The sequence below is a fragment of the Podarcis bocagei genome (assembly GCF_964188305.1).
Source record: "Podarcis bocagei genome assembly, chromosome: 16".
In the NCBI taxonomy this organism is placed as follows: domain Eukaryota; kingdom Metazoa; phylum Chordata; class Lepidosauria; order Squamata; family Lacertidae; genus Podarcis; species Podarcis bocagei.
The window spans coordinates 40,488,471-40,503,172 of NC_138142.1; the positions used below are offsets into that span (position 1 = coordinate 40,488,471).

Below are 14,702 nucleotides of genomic sequence, written 5' to 3' on the forward strand. Positions count from 1 at the left end.
TTCCTGTGCCTGATCCAGCCAGCTCTTCTTAGGTTCTTTTTAAAATTGTTGTTTAACCTGTCACCCATCCCTTTCCCTTGCATCCCAGGGCAGGCTACAACATTAAACACTTAGTTCTTTGGGAATCCACATCTTTCTGAAAGTATCCTTGAAAATGTTCTCATTTCAGGTTCTCCAAGACTCCTCCAAGATGTCCACTGTCAGCATGGGATTCACCCTTAAGGCGCCGATGATGCCAGACATGGGACCAATTTTATTTCCTTTTCGTTTTCGAATGTTGGCTGATGACATCATGATGTTTTGAGGATTTGCTTCTGCTGCTTAATTGGATATCCTAGATGTTCTCATGTTTAGAAGAGAATGCAGTTTTAATGTCACTCAGAATATGGACCCTAGAGTAGCCCACGTTCCCCACCCTAAAGGAAAGCCCCCAGCTGGAAACTGAAATAACAAACCTGGAGATGGTTCATAATCTCGGAGGCCAGCCATGTCTCCGCGATGACAGAGATGCCATCTTTTCTGACATCCGTAGCCGCCCACACCTCATCTTTGCTCTGTCCCACATGACTCTTTCCTTACAAATTTTCCTTCTAGCTCTGCTGACTGTGTATCTTTCCTCCATTTGCGCCAAGCAACCCTCAAGAGCTGCACATCTTCCACTGAGGATTCCCGTCTGGGGCCGTTTTTAGCCGTCTGGGCCGGGGCAAAGGGAAGGATGAGATGCATTCCCTATGCAACCGTGAGATGAATTTTTACAGAGATCCTGGGAAGGCAGCTCAGTCTGCAGGACTGTAGGAGGGTCTGTTAATTGGGGAGAAGGCGTTTGACCACAATGAGGGGTCAGAAAGGGGTGGCAGGCAGGACGCAGGCTTGTCACGGAGAAACAGCTGGAATCAGACAAAGCTGCCCAGATGCACAGACAGCAGAAAAATTGTTTTGCGAGTATCATCCTTAAAAGCCTGCCGGTGTGCGTGTCAACTGTCGGGACATTTCGATCGCTTCTGTTCAGTTATGAACCTGCTCCCTTCCTCATGTATTGACTTCTAAGCTTGCGCTAATGGCCTGAATAAAGATGCTTTTCTTCCTTCCTCCCTCTTCTTTTAAAAAAGCGTTTATTAATTTTCCAATAAGAACATCCAATTAACATATCAAATCCAATCCAATAAAGATAAAAAAACTAAAATAAAAAAGTCCAATTGTCTTCCAAATTGTAATCTTTTTTTTTTTTTTACTTCCCACGGTCTGAATTCCAAAGCATTTTCCACATCCTCATAGTCCTGCCTCTTGTCGCCAGTGTTTTCACAATTCCATATCATGATTTTATCCGCCTTTCTTCCTTTCAAGCAAGAGTCGTGGCGTGTTTGGGGATGGGAGCCCAATGTCAGCCTTGTCTCCAGTCCTCCCAGTCCTACCTGGAGACGCTGCTGGTTTGCCAGACATGCGCTCTGCCAATGGAGTTTGATGCTCCTACTCATCTGGCTGGTTTCCCTTGTTAATTAGTCGGTGCACTCATTAGCGCTTCTCAGGCATGATCTACACCTTTAAAAGCAATAGTAATGATACATAACAGCTCAGTCTCTGGCAGGCAGCTCGGCACCTTTGATTACAGAGGGTGCCTTGCCAAGGAAGCATTTCCTCAGCTGTTCGTTTCTGAGGGGAAATTATGTTGTTCTCTAAAATTTGGATCAGTATGGAAAGTGTCTCCTGCTGCGTGGCAATACCCGCCCCCTCCCACAGATGGAATAAATAAAGACACCGGACACCAGAATTTAGGTTAATGGGCGAAAAATGGCCACAACTTTATTGATTACAGGTAAGAGCGGTATTGGCCTTAGGCATTGGCCCTAACAGACTATCCGGTCTAACCGGGAAGGGTTTAAGCACCAACAGGGGGAGCCCCCGTGATGCACATCCCTAGGCGCTCCCCAAGGGGTTACCGCTCGGGAGCGCGCTTTAGGCCCTAGCCTCCGTAGGTTTCGGACAAGGCAACGCCCCCCGGAGTCCTTTAATGAACTACCCTTCAAGAATTGGGGGAGGTGATGGCGATCCTCCCCCCGACCTCATTTGCATAACAATACCCCGGCCAATGTATCATTACATATCATCAGCAATTTGGCTAAGTATACCCCACCTCAGTTAACTCTAGATTATACCAAAATGTTCCTAGCCATCTTCCCACAACATCGAACCTTCCCCTACTATGTTCCTAAAGGTATCTTGCAGGCCAGATTACACCTTGGATCGGGAAACTGCTTTGCTTAATTTTGACTCAGCTTCACCTTGGATGATGTTCTCTGTGTTCCTTTTCATGGTATTCAAGGTGTTCTCTTGACTCCTTCAGGCTTCTGAAGCATCATCTATGGAGCATAACCTACATACGGATGACTTCTTTAAAACATACCTTAAGCAACTGTTCCCCTTCATAGAACTCTGGGCACTGTAGACTCTTAGGGGTGTTGGGAACAGCAGAACTGTGAGGGCAAAATGTCATGTGAGCATGGGAGAGACTGGCACAGTATGACTCTGTTCTGGGTGAAGAAGTCCCTTCTGTCCAAATAACTGCCCCATAAACAATCAGCTGCAAACTTATTTGCTCTAGTAATCAATTTACTTAAAAGGAGCTTACCAAAAGCTGAAGAAGTTGAGGGGAAGAAGGGAGATCTTCAAAAGCGCTGGTGGAAAAGCCCTACGCACTGAGCCCTTTTACGCAGTTTCTCTCTGCAGCTGAAGCGAATATCTTGCTTAAGCACCACTAATTTGGCTAATCATAGCTCATGGCAGAAATCACAGAACGTTTTCCTCCCAAAAAAATCTGGGAGATGTAGCTTACGCCTCACAGAGCTATGATTCCCAGCCATCTATAGGTACAGAGTCCTATGAGGCAGAAAATGGGCTTCATATGCGATTGCGACAACGAGTGTGTTCATAGGTGCAAAGGCGTAAGCAGGGCTGAGTCAAGTAAATGCCACAAATAACATTTAAAAGGAACACAATGAACATCACCCAAATTGAAGCCTAGTCAAAAGAAAGCCAAGCAGGAGGCTGACATGACCAATAACTTCTTGGAACACATTGCATTGCAGTCGGATGGAGTTCCAATGGCTAGGGACAGTCTGGCCAAAAAGTGGAGGTGGGCTATACGTAGCCAAATTAGTGATGCTGCACCAAAGTATTTGCTCCAAGGGCAGAGAGAAACGGTATAAAAGGGCTCAGCGCGTAGGGCTTTTCCACCAGCGCTTTTGAAGATCTCCTCTCTTCGGCTGCTCAGCTTCTTCAGCTTTTGGTTAGCTCCTTTTAAGTAAATTGATTACTAGAGCAAAGAAGTTTGCAAAGGATTGACTATGGGGTAGTTATTTACTGGGTTTTTCCCCCAACATGCCTTCCTTCTTAGCTTCACATGGAAATCAGATTTCGGAAGAGACCTTCAGTTCTTTACTTGCAATTCCCTGTGCCGCTGGCATTGTTTTGGGTTCAAAGAGAAGTCCCACTTCTAATAGGACTTCTGAAATGTGGAGCTGGGCCCTCTCTGGGATGGAGTTGGATGAGGGTGTAAAGGGGGATCTCTTCCTCCTAAGAGACCAGAACTGGCAAGGGGAAGATGTCCTGTTCTGGATCTGGTTGTGCTTTGTTTGAAAGAGCAGCTCTGTGTAATGGGAAGATCCCTGGACCCATTTTCCCTCCTCTGGGAATCTCAGGCCAGTGCCCCATCCTCCTCTTCTTCTGAGAAAGGCGCTGTGCCGTTGTCACAGGATATGCCCACGTTGCATCTCAACGGGAGGACTGAGGAGCACTTTAGGCAGGGCTGACAGTTGCCTTTTCTTGGGTGAGGCAGGTCAGACAGGGAAAGAGGCTCAGCTGGACTCCTGGGACGTCAATCCCACTCACAGCTTAGCAGGGCTGGGGAACCTGTGGTCCTCCAGATGTAAAACAACTCCCACCCCCTCTGGCCTTGGCCAATGTTGGCTGCTAGGGCTGCTGGGAGTTGTAGTTCCACAAGCTCTGGAAGGCTACCTGTCCCCATCCCTGCTGTAGAAACAACACTCAACTAGGGGGACCAACAGTCTGAGCCCAGAAGAGGAAGGATCCTGCAGGGCCAGAGCATGAGAGACGTCTCTCAAATTTCAGAGGGAGAGGGAGAAGGGTCAGAGAGACACAACCTGTCAAATGGGGGTGGGAATCATTGAGACTTTTCCATTTGAAGATCACTATTTTAATGCTTTACCATCATTCACCTTGCTGTCCCAGGCCTGGCTGCAACAATTAAAAATCAACATTAAATTAATCTTTCATATCTCTCGTTATCTGAACTGTCTCCTTCCTGGATATGCATTCTTTAAGTCATCATAAAGGAATCTCAATATAAAAGCTGAAAAGTAAGCGGAACTGCCTCCTTCCTGTCTGACAAATATTTCTCTGGTTATGAGAGATAATGTCTGATTTCCCCTGTTTTCACGTGTTTCTGAAAGTATCCTTGAAAACGTATCATTTCAGAGTATCCAAGATTCTTGCAAGATGTCCAGTATCAACAATGGAACTCCCTCTTCAGATATCCCGGAGGGCTCCGACCGAATAGATCAATTTTTAGCTATAGTAAACAAATTCAGATTCAGTATCAAGCGGCCACAATTCCCTCACTGAGGATTCACTTCTGATGCTTCCTTTGATACTTTGGATGGTCTCACGTTTTGAACAGAATGCAGGGCAGTCATGTCACTCACCAGATGCACCCAGTTGAGAATCGTCTGCTTTTCTGATCCTAAGGTAAAGCCCCCAACTGACAGCTGAGTCAAGAAACCTGCGTATGGTTTGTGCTCTTGAGGGCCAGGAAGTCCAAAATGCTGAGCGCCCACTACGCAAACTATCCATGGCTGCCGACATGTCATCTTTGCTCTGTAACACATTCTTTCCCCTTGCAAATCTTCCTTCCTCCTCTGCTGAGTGTATCTTTCCTCCATTTCTGCCAAGCAAGCCTCAGTTCACTGAGTCAGAATTGGCGGAAGATCTCCACATCTTCCACCGAGAGGCTCTTGCCTGGGGCCATTTTGGCCTCCTGTGAACACTTTTATGAGTGTTTTGCTTTCCTTTAATCTCTTAATGTTGAATGTCTTCTCCTGCTTGACCTGTTGATCCCAGAGAATGTTCCCTCCTTCCTTGCTAACCATTAAAGCTTCACTGCAGCATCACAGAGGCCTCTTGCGTGTTTTTTCTCCTGCTTTACTGGTTCTCAGCTCACCTTTCATGAAGTGCAACTGGCAATCACAAATATGTCTCCTTGATATGTGTCTGATCCTGTCCAACACCCATCTGCCCTGACCCCGATTAGCTTCTCCTGCCTGAAAGTCCCTGCCAAGACAGGCACCGCTCGGGCGGAAGGAGGGGTTCCCAGCTACTCCTTGGAAGCTCTTTCTGCAGTTCCAAGGTGTCCAGTCGTGATGAAGTCAGCAGAAAGAGGACTCTTCTGAGAGTACTTTTTACCCTTGCCAGGAATGGGATTAGGGGCGTTGAGTTTAGTTTGCATTTAAAGGTGAATCTATCCAATTCACAATTTGCAAATTGACATAATAGCCAAAACACGGCACCCTTCGAAATACACACTTGTATGAAGGTGTGATGCTGTTCCCCAAGCAAGCAATATTTTGAAAGAAAGAAAAACCCATAAGTTAAGATGAAAGAGTGCATAAAATGAAGAGATTAGTGAATTAGTTTAACATACAAATCTGGATTATATCAGTGGACTTTGATTGCAAAATTCCATGTCAAAATGTGGGGGATTGGGAGAATTTTGCATTGATGCTTATGAATTTTCACAAGGTTTAATAAATAAATAAATAAATAAATAAATAAAAAACTGCTGCAGACACGAAGAGAGCTGAATTCACATTTGGAAACAGTGAGAAACTGGGATTTCTAAAATTAACAGGTTGAAGGGACAAACATTCCTAAGCTGTGACCAGAAGACCAGGACAATATTCAACCTTCCCCCACTATGTTCCGAAAGGTATCTTGCAGCCTGGTTACACCTTGCCTCGGGAATGTGCTTTGCTTCATTTGGGCTCAGCTTCACCTTGGATGATATTCTCTGTGTTCCTTTTAATGGAGTTCAGGGTGTTCTCTTGACTCCTTCAGGCTTCAGAAGCATCATCTCCTTCCCTCTCTCAAAGGCCTGCTCACCAATAATCTCTGCTCCAAACATTTGCAGGGTCATTGTAACAGCATAAAAAAGGCCTTGAACACTGACAGTTCCAGGAATCACGGAACATTGTCCTCCCCAAGAATTCTGGGAAATGTAGCTTACCCCTCACAGAGCTATGATTCCCAGCACCCTTAGCCAGCTATAGGGACCAGAGTCTTTTGAGGCAGAAAACGTGCTTCACCTGCAAACTCCATTGTCCCTCAGACATTGTGTTGGAAAAAAATAATGAACAAATTCCTATGCCCCACAAATAACCCAGAGATGCATTTTAAATAAAAGACACATTCTACTCATGTAAAAACATGCTGATTCCCGGACCATCCGAGGGCCGGATTTAGAAGGCAATTGGGCTGGATCTGGCCCCCAGGCCTTACTTTGCCTACCCATGGTTTTATCTATCGGTGCACCCATCCTGTTTTCTCCTCTCACTAAACTGCGGAACTCCCCCCCACAGGAGACAGCGATGGCCACCAATTTGGATGGCTTTGAAAGGCGATGAGGCAGTTTTGTGGAGGATAATAAGGCTACCAATGGCTACTGGCCATGGAGCCTTCCTTCTCCCTCCTCCGCATTCTGCCTCTGGGTACCTGCTGCTGGGAAATGCAAGTAAGCCTTTGTTTGGATGGAGGGGAGGTTGTAGCCTCTGCCTGCCCCTCCTCATTAAGGATATCCTCTTTAAGGGATCCGGGGTGTGTGGATCCTGTCCAGTGCCTGTCCCCCCCCTCACAGTGCTACAATTCCCAGCCCCCTTAAAGATCTACAGTGCCTAATAATAATAATAATAATAATAATAATAATAATAATAATAATAGTAATTTATTTATACCCCACCCATCAGGCTGGGTTTCCCCAGCCACTCTGAGCGGCTTCCAACAAAAGATTAAAATACAATAATTCATCAAATATTAAAAAATTCCCTACACAGAATTCTGTGAAGAGGGAAAAGTGTTTTAAATGTGTTTCAACAATGAAGTTTGTCTGTAGCCGTGATGCTCCACATATGATGCTTCAGAAGCATGAAGGCTTAAGAAAAAACCCCAAATCCCACAAAGAGGAACACGAAGAACTTCCAAGATGAAGCTGAGCCAAAAGAAAGCAAAGCAGTTTCCTGAGCCAAGAAGTCACCTGACATGAAAGATTACATCTTACAACATAGTAAAATTGAGTTACATGGTCTGGGAGGGTGGCCAGGGGTGGGAGGGCGATGCCATGCCAAACTGTTGCCCAAAAAGTCCAGAGAGAAACTGTATAAAAGGCTTTTCCACCAGTGCCTTGAAACATCTCCTCTCTCCTGTCACTTGGCTTCTCTATCACTTGGTAAGTTGTCTTTAACTGAATTGCCTCTTAGAGGAGAGAAGGAAGGAACTGTTTGATTATGGAACAGAGATAATTTTGAAATTTGGTTTGACTCAATTAGCTGTCAATTGAGAGACAAGAAGCAGTTTTGGGAAGAACTCAAATCTCTACATCCTAGGAGTTGTGTTACTGGGATTGTTTTGGGCTCAACAGAAAATTTTAACCTAGAGTTGTATTGGGGCTTTTAGAAATGCGAAACTGGGTACTTTCATGGTTGGAGCCAGCTAGGAAAAGAAGATAGCAGCCGTGGTCCTGAGTGGTTTTGCAAAACCTTGCCTAGTGTCCCTGTTCCCTGTCTTTCTGGAGAAAGCTGCTCTGGCCATGGTCACACCTGCTGCCCATGGAGCAGCTGAACTGGATTTTTGAGGCTCACTCTATGCAGGGCTGCCTTGTTCCAGCCCCACTGACCCTTTCTTGCATGAGGCAGGTCTGGCAGAGCCAGGTGCTCCCCTGAAACCCTGGAAAGGGAATCCTTCTTTCTGGTGAAGAGAGGTGGGGAACCTCTGGCCCTCCAGACATGGCCAAACTACAACCATCATCTTCCAGAGCCAGTGTGGTGTAGTGGTTAGGAGCGGTAGTCACGTAATATGGGGAACCAGGTTCGCTTCCCTGCTCCTCCACCTGCAGCTGCTGGGTGACCTTGGTCTAGTCACACTTCTCTGAAGTCTCTCAGCCCCACTCACCTCACAGAGTGTTTGTTGTGGGGGAGGAAGGGAAAGGAGAATGTTAGCCGCTTTGAGACTCCTTAAAGGGAGTGAAAGGCGGGATATCAAATCCAAACACTTCTTCTTCTTCCCTGCTTCCTTCAGCTGCTGAGATTTGTAGTTCAGATTCAAAGCGTTCCCCATTCCTGCTCTAGGGACAACACTCTGCTAGAAGGTCGGACACATTAAAAGGAGCTCTGAATGTAATGCTGAATGTGGGAAGGGGTATTGCTGGCTACCAGCCACCATGGTTATACTTTCCCCTCCACGATTGGAGGCAGCATGTTTCTGAACAAAAGTTCTGGAAATCACAAGAGATTTCCTGTGCCTGATCCAGCCAGCTCTTCTTAGGTTCTTTTTAAAATTGTTGTTTAACCTGTCACCCATCCCTTTCCCTTGGGTCCCAGGGCAGGCTACAACATTAAACACTTATTTCGATGGGAATCCACATCTTTCTGAAAGTATCCTTGAAAATGTTCTCATTTCAGGTTCTCCAAGACTCCTCCAAGATGTCCACTGTCAGCATGGGACTCAGCCCAGTGGTGCTGAAGATGTTAGTCAAGGGACCAATTTCCCTTCCTTTTATTTTGCAAATATTAGTCGTTGACGTCATGAAGTTTTGAAGATTTGCTTCTGCTGCTTAATTGGATATCCTAGATGTTCTCATGTTTAGAAGAGAATGCAGTTTTAATGTCACTCAGAATATCGATCCTAGAATAGCCCACGTCCCCCCCCCCTAAAGGAAAGCCCCCAGCAGGAAATTGAAATAACAAACCTGGAGATGGTTCGTAATCTCGGAGGCCAGCCAGGTCTCCGCGATGACAGAGATGCCATCTTTTCTGACATCCGTAGCCGCCCACACCTCATCTTTGCTCTGTCCCACATGACTCTTTCCTTACAAATTTTCCTTCTAGCTCTGCTGACTGTGTATCTTTCCTCCATTTGCGCCAAGCAACCCTCAAGAGCTGCACATCTTCCACTGAGGATTCCCGTCTGGGGCCGTTTTTAGCCGCCTGGGCCAGGGCAAAGGGAAGGATGAGATGCATTCCCTATGCAACCGTGAGATGAATTTTTACAGAGATCCTGGGAAGGCAGCTCAGTCTGCAGGACTGTAGGAGGGTCTGTTAATCGGGGAGAAGGGGTTTGACCAGAATGAGGGGTCAGAAAGGGGTGGCAGGCAGGACGCAGGCTTGTCACGGAGAAACAGCTGGAATCAGACAAAGCTGCCCAGATGCACAGACAGCAGAAAAATTGTTTTGCGAGTATCATCCTTAAAAGCCTGCCGGTGTGCGTGTCAACTGTCGGGACATTTCCATAGCTTCTGTTCAGTTATGAACCTGCTCCCTTGCTCATGTATTGACTTCTAAGCTTGCACTAATAGCCTGAATAAAGATGCTTTTCTTCCTTCCTTCCTCTTCTTTTAAAAAAGCGTTTATTAATTTTCCAATAAGAACATCCAATTAACATATCAAATCCAATCCAATAAAGATAAAAAAACTAAAATAAAAAAGTCCAATTGTCTTCCAAATAGTAATCTAATTTTTTTTGACTTCCCACGGTCTGAATTCCAAAGCATTTTCTACATCCTCATAGTCCTGCCTCTTGTCGTCAGTTCCATATCATGATTTTATCCGCCTTTCTTCCTTTCAAGCAAGAGTCGTGGCGTGTTTTGGGATGGGAGCCCAACGTCAGCCTTGTCTCCAGTCCTCCCAGTCCTACCTGGAGACGCTGCTTGTTGTTGATCTTCTGTTTGCAAGACATGGGCTCTGCCAATGGAGTTTGATGCTCCTACTCATCTGGCTGGTTTCCCTTGTTAATTAGTCGGTGCACTCATTAGCACTTCTCAGGCATGATCTACACCTTTAAAAGCAATAGTAATGATACATAACAGCTCAGTCTCTGGCAGGCAGCTTGTTTTTTTTTTAATAAAGATATTTATTGCAGATTTTAAACAGAAAAAAAGAAAAACACCAAATGTCAGGCGTTCAGGAGCAGAGGCACAGGAAAGGGAGGAAACAGAGAGCGAGGGGGAGGAATCCGAAGGAAATATGAGCGATGACGGCGGCCCGAGATCTCCGAGTCTTTCCAGTGAATCGGAGGATTCACAGAAAGGGGCGCCAGTGGTCAGAGCAAGGGGGGCACCTAAGGGGACATCCCAGGAAGAAGGGACCAGAGGAGACTCAGAGAGCAGCAGTTGGAAATCGGGACCAGCTTCCCCACCAGAGCACGGTAGGGGGGAGGGGTCCCAGGTATCGGGAGCTGGCGGCTCGCCGCAAGCGGGAAGGCAGGAGTTAGGATTGGCCACACCTCCATCGGGGAGCGAGGAAACGGTCAAGAGGAAGGTTGAAGGCTGCGCGCGCGCACCAAGTTCAAATGCACAGGAAGGCGGCACAGTAAGCAGTCCGGATAGGGAGCCAGGTCCTAAAGCCCGCCGCAAGGAGGGAGAAGAGTCCGGGGGGTCGGCGTCAGAAGAGTCCAGGAAGGAAGAGACCACGGGGGGTAGAGGGACCCAGAGGAGGAAGGAAAGACGGAAGAGGTGGAGGAAGGCTAGAGTATTAAGTTGGTGTACAGGAGGCGGAGACTCAGACGGAGCTTCACCGGTCTAGCTTCTAAGACGGAGAGCTGCACGCTGTGGCTCAAAATGGAAACTGTAACTCAATAAAGACTTTTGTACAATACTACCAGCTAGCGTGGTCCTCTGTGAGCCGGGACCTGGAAGCGGCTCTGACACCAAACATATGTAACACCATCACCGAAGTAAACAAACAAAGAAAAACCCAGAACAACAAAAAGTTAAACATAAATTAGAAAAAATACAACAAAAACAACTTTTCATATATCGAATTTCCATAGCCTTTGGACTTCCTCACATCTCCCTTTCCTGCGTTCTTAAAAATAAGATTAAAGGCAGCAATTTATTACCTTATTTCAATTCTTATTTTGTAGTTCTCAGATATTATGTCTCAAACTTTAAATATTTTCCCAAATACTGAACTGCTTAATTTAGACATAATATTACTTCAAATTCCGTCAATTTCTAAACCATCACTTATTCTCACATGTCTTTCATCTAAATTACTGATGCATCTAAATTACTGATGTTTTCTATCGTGCATTTTCTTAACATTCATACAGTTTACAATGTTTTTGTAGATAGTCCTTAAACTTTTTCCAGTCCTCTTCCACTGCCTCTTCTCCCAGGTCTCGAATTCTGCCAGTCATTTCTGCCAGTTCCATGTAGTCTATCAGTTGCGTCTGCCATTCTTCCAGGGTGGGCAAATCTTGGGTCTTCCAATATTTTGCAATAAGTATTCTTGCTGCTGTTGTTGCATACATAAAGAAAGTTCGGTCCTTCTTTAGCACCCTCTGGCCGACAATGCCCAAAAGGAAGGCCTCTGGTTTCTTAGGGAAGGTATACTTAAATACCTTTTTTAGTTCATTATATATCATTTCCCAAAAGGCCTTAACTCTCGGGCACGTCCACCAAAGGTGAAAGAATGTTCCTTCAGTCTCCTTACATTTCCAACATTTGTTATCATGCAAGTGATATATTTTTGCAAGCTTGACTGGGGTCATGTACCACCTGTATATCATTTTCATAATATTTTCTTTCAAGGCATTACATGCCGTGAAACTCACACCGGTGGTCCATAACCTTTCCCAGTCAGCAAACATGATGTTGTACCCAATGTCCTGTGCCCATTTTATCATGGCTGATTTAACTGTTTCATCCTGAGTATTCCATTTTAACAGCAAGTTGTACATTTTTGAAAGTACCTTTGACTTAGGTTCCAACAATTCTGTTTCTAGTTTTGATTTTTCCACCTGGAAACCTACTTTTTTATCCAAAATAAAGATCTCCCTGATCTGAGCATAGTGTAGCCAATCTTGCACTTTATCCTTTAATTTCTCAAGACTCTGCAACCTCCAAGTATCTCCTACTTTTTCTAGTATTTCCCAATATTTCGGCCATTTGGCCTCCATATTGAGTCTTTTCCAAGCCTTAGCCTCCATTGGTGACAGCCACCTTGGGGTCTTGTTTTCTAATAAGTCTTTGTATTTTATCCAGACATTAAATATTGCTTTCCTGACAATATGGTTCTTGAAAGTCTTATGAATTTTTACCTTGTCGTACCACAAATAAGCATGCCATCCAAAAGCATTATTAAACCCTTCCAGATCCAGGACATCAGTGTTCTCAAGAAGGAACCAGTCTTTCAACCAGCAGAAAGCTGCAGATTCATAATACAGCCTTAAGTCTGGCAGGGCAAACCCCCCTCTTTCCTTAGCATCAGTTAATATTTTAAATTTTATTCTGGGCTTTTTGCCCTGCCAGACAAATTTGGAGATGTCTCTCTGCCACTTTCTAAAACATTCCACCTTGTCCACAATCTGTAGGGTCTGAAACAAAAACAGCATTTTTGGCAATACATTCATCTTTATAGCAGCAATTCGGCCCAACAAGGAAAGTTTCAGTCTTGACCAACTTTCTAAATCCTTTTTGATTTCTGACCAACACTTGTCATAATTGTCCTTAAATAGATTCAGGTTTTTGGCAGTCATGTTCACCCCTAGGTATTTCACCGTTTTAACCACATTTAAGTCTGTCTCTTTCTGAAACCTTTCTGATTCCAAAGATGTCAATTTTTCCCCCCAAACCTTGGTTTTTTGCTTGTTTAATTTAAATCCCGCCACCCAACTCTGGCAGGCAGCTTGGCACCTTTGATTACAGAGGGTGCCTTGCCAACGAAGCATTTCCTCAGCTGTTCGTTTCTGAGGGGAAATTATGTTGTTCTCTAAAATTGGGGTCGGTATGGAAAGTGTCTCCTGAAAGCAGAGAGTTCAAAAAATATCGGAAACCCCACGTCCTGGGAAATACTGATGAGTTACTTCTAAATTATCAACTCATGGTTTGGGGATTAATTAGGGTTGCCGTATTCCCCAAAGTGAAAATCTGGACAGAGCTGTTGAGCTGCTTTTTTGTGGGGAGTTTCAAAGTTGTTGAGGTGTTTCTTCTTTGTTTTGTTTGAACATCTGGAAAAGTTCTGGGGGCTTTATTATTATTATTAAACTTGCCATAAGTTAGATTTTCCGAACATTCAGCAAGAATCTGCCCAGACGACATTTTGCTTAGCGATTCCCGGTCGTATGGCAGCCCTAGAATAAGAAGGCAGCAAAAATGGATTTTGCAAGTCCTTGTGGTCATGAAAACACATATGCTTTGAGCCTGGAAGGATAAATACCTACTTACTTAATATTAATTTCTTCATTTCATGAGATTACTCTACTGCTGGATTGGAATAGAAAAGTTAATAAAGCCGGAGGGGACAAGGGTTATCAAGCGAATGGCTGCTACCTGAAATCTTCCGTTTTCCCTCCCTTTTTTTTTTTACCTCAGGAAGGTCGCCCCCAGCGGCAACATGGCTGCCCCAGCCTCCTTTTTACCTCCTCAGTGCCTCAGAGCAGAGACATGGCAGAAGGCTGACTCCTCTATTCTTCTGGCAGATTAGAACCCAAGTGATCAAATAAAACACATATAGTTTGCGGTTGTGGTTGTTTTCTGAGGCGTGGAGAACAACAGCAGCAAAAATCAAACAAGGGTCCATAGTGGTGGTGGCATTTATCAAAGAAATGGCTCCCACTTCAAATCCTCCTGCAAAAAACCCCGAGCCTCTTCTGTTTTCCCTCTTCCCCCCATTTTTTTACCTCAGGAACGTCAGCCCCCCAAAGTGTGGCTACTCCAGTCTACATTTCCCCCTCAGTCCTTCAGAGGAGCCACAAGAGAGAGGGAAAATGATACAGTAACTGATCAGTATTTCCCAGGACGTGGGGTTTCCGATATTTTTTGAACTGTCTGCTTTCAGGAGACACTTTCCATACTGATCCAAATTTTAGAGAACAACATAATTCCCCTCAGAAACGAACAGCTGAGGAAATGCTTCCTTGGCAAGGCACCCTCTGTAATCAAAGGTGCCGAGCTGCCTGCCAGAGACTGAGCTATTATGTATCATTACTATTGCTTTTAAAGGTGTAGATCATGCCTGAGAAGAGCTAATGAGTGCACCGACTAATTAACAAGGGAAACCAGCCAGATGAGTAGGAGCATCAAACTCCATTGGCAGAGCCCATGTCTTGCAAACCAGCAGCGTCTCCAGGTAGGACTGGGAGGACTGGAGACAAGGCTGACGTTGGGCTCCCATCCCCAAACACGCCACGACTCTTGCTTGAAAGGAAGAAAGGCGGATAAAATCATGATATGGAACTGATGACAAGAGGCAGGACTATGAGGATGTGGAAAATGCTTTGGAATTCAGACCGTGGGAAGTAAAAAATAAGATTACAATTTGGAAGGCAGTTGGACTTTTTTATTTTAGTTTTTTATTTTTATTGGATTGGATTGGATATGTTAATTGGATGTTCTTACTGGAAAATTAATAAACGCTTTTTAA

General features: G+C 45.0%; 3 long non-coding RNA genes across 3 annotated transcripts in view; 2 read left to right on the top strand and 1 right to left on the bottom strand.

The window, feature by feature from the left end:
• Positions 1-1,692, top strand: part of LOC308575338 — a 31,683-nt gene extending 29,991 nt beyond the window's left edge. The window contains exon 3 of the long non-coding RNA XR_014002785.1: positions 170-1,692. This is a non-coding gene — a long non-coding RNA (uncharacterized lncRNA). The remainder of the gene's footprint in view (positions 1-169) is intronic.
• The window catches only part of LOC308575355, a 29,153-nt gene extending 15,106 nt beyond the window's left edge, over positions 1-14,047 (bottom strand). The window contains exon 1 of the long non-coding RNA XR_014002806.1: positions 13,647-14,047. This is a non-coding gene — a long non-coding RNA (uncharacterized lncRNA). The remainder of the gene's footprint in view (positions 1-13,646) is intronic.
• LOC308575613 lies at positions 3,010-5,183 on the top strand. The gene is made up of 2 exons (XR_014002885.1): positions 3,010-3,283; positions 4,492-5,183. It is a non-coding gene; the product is annotated as an uncharacterized lncRNA (long non-coding RNA).
• Positions 14,048-14,702: the final 655 nt, after the last annotated feature.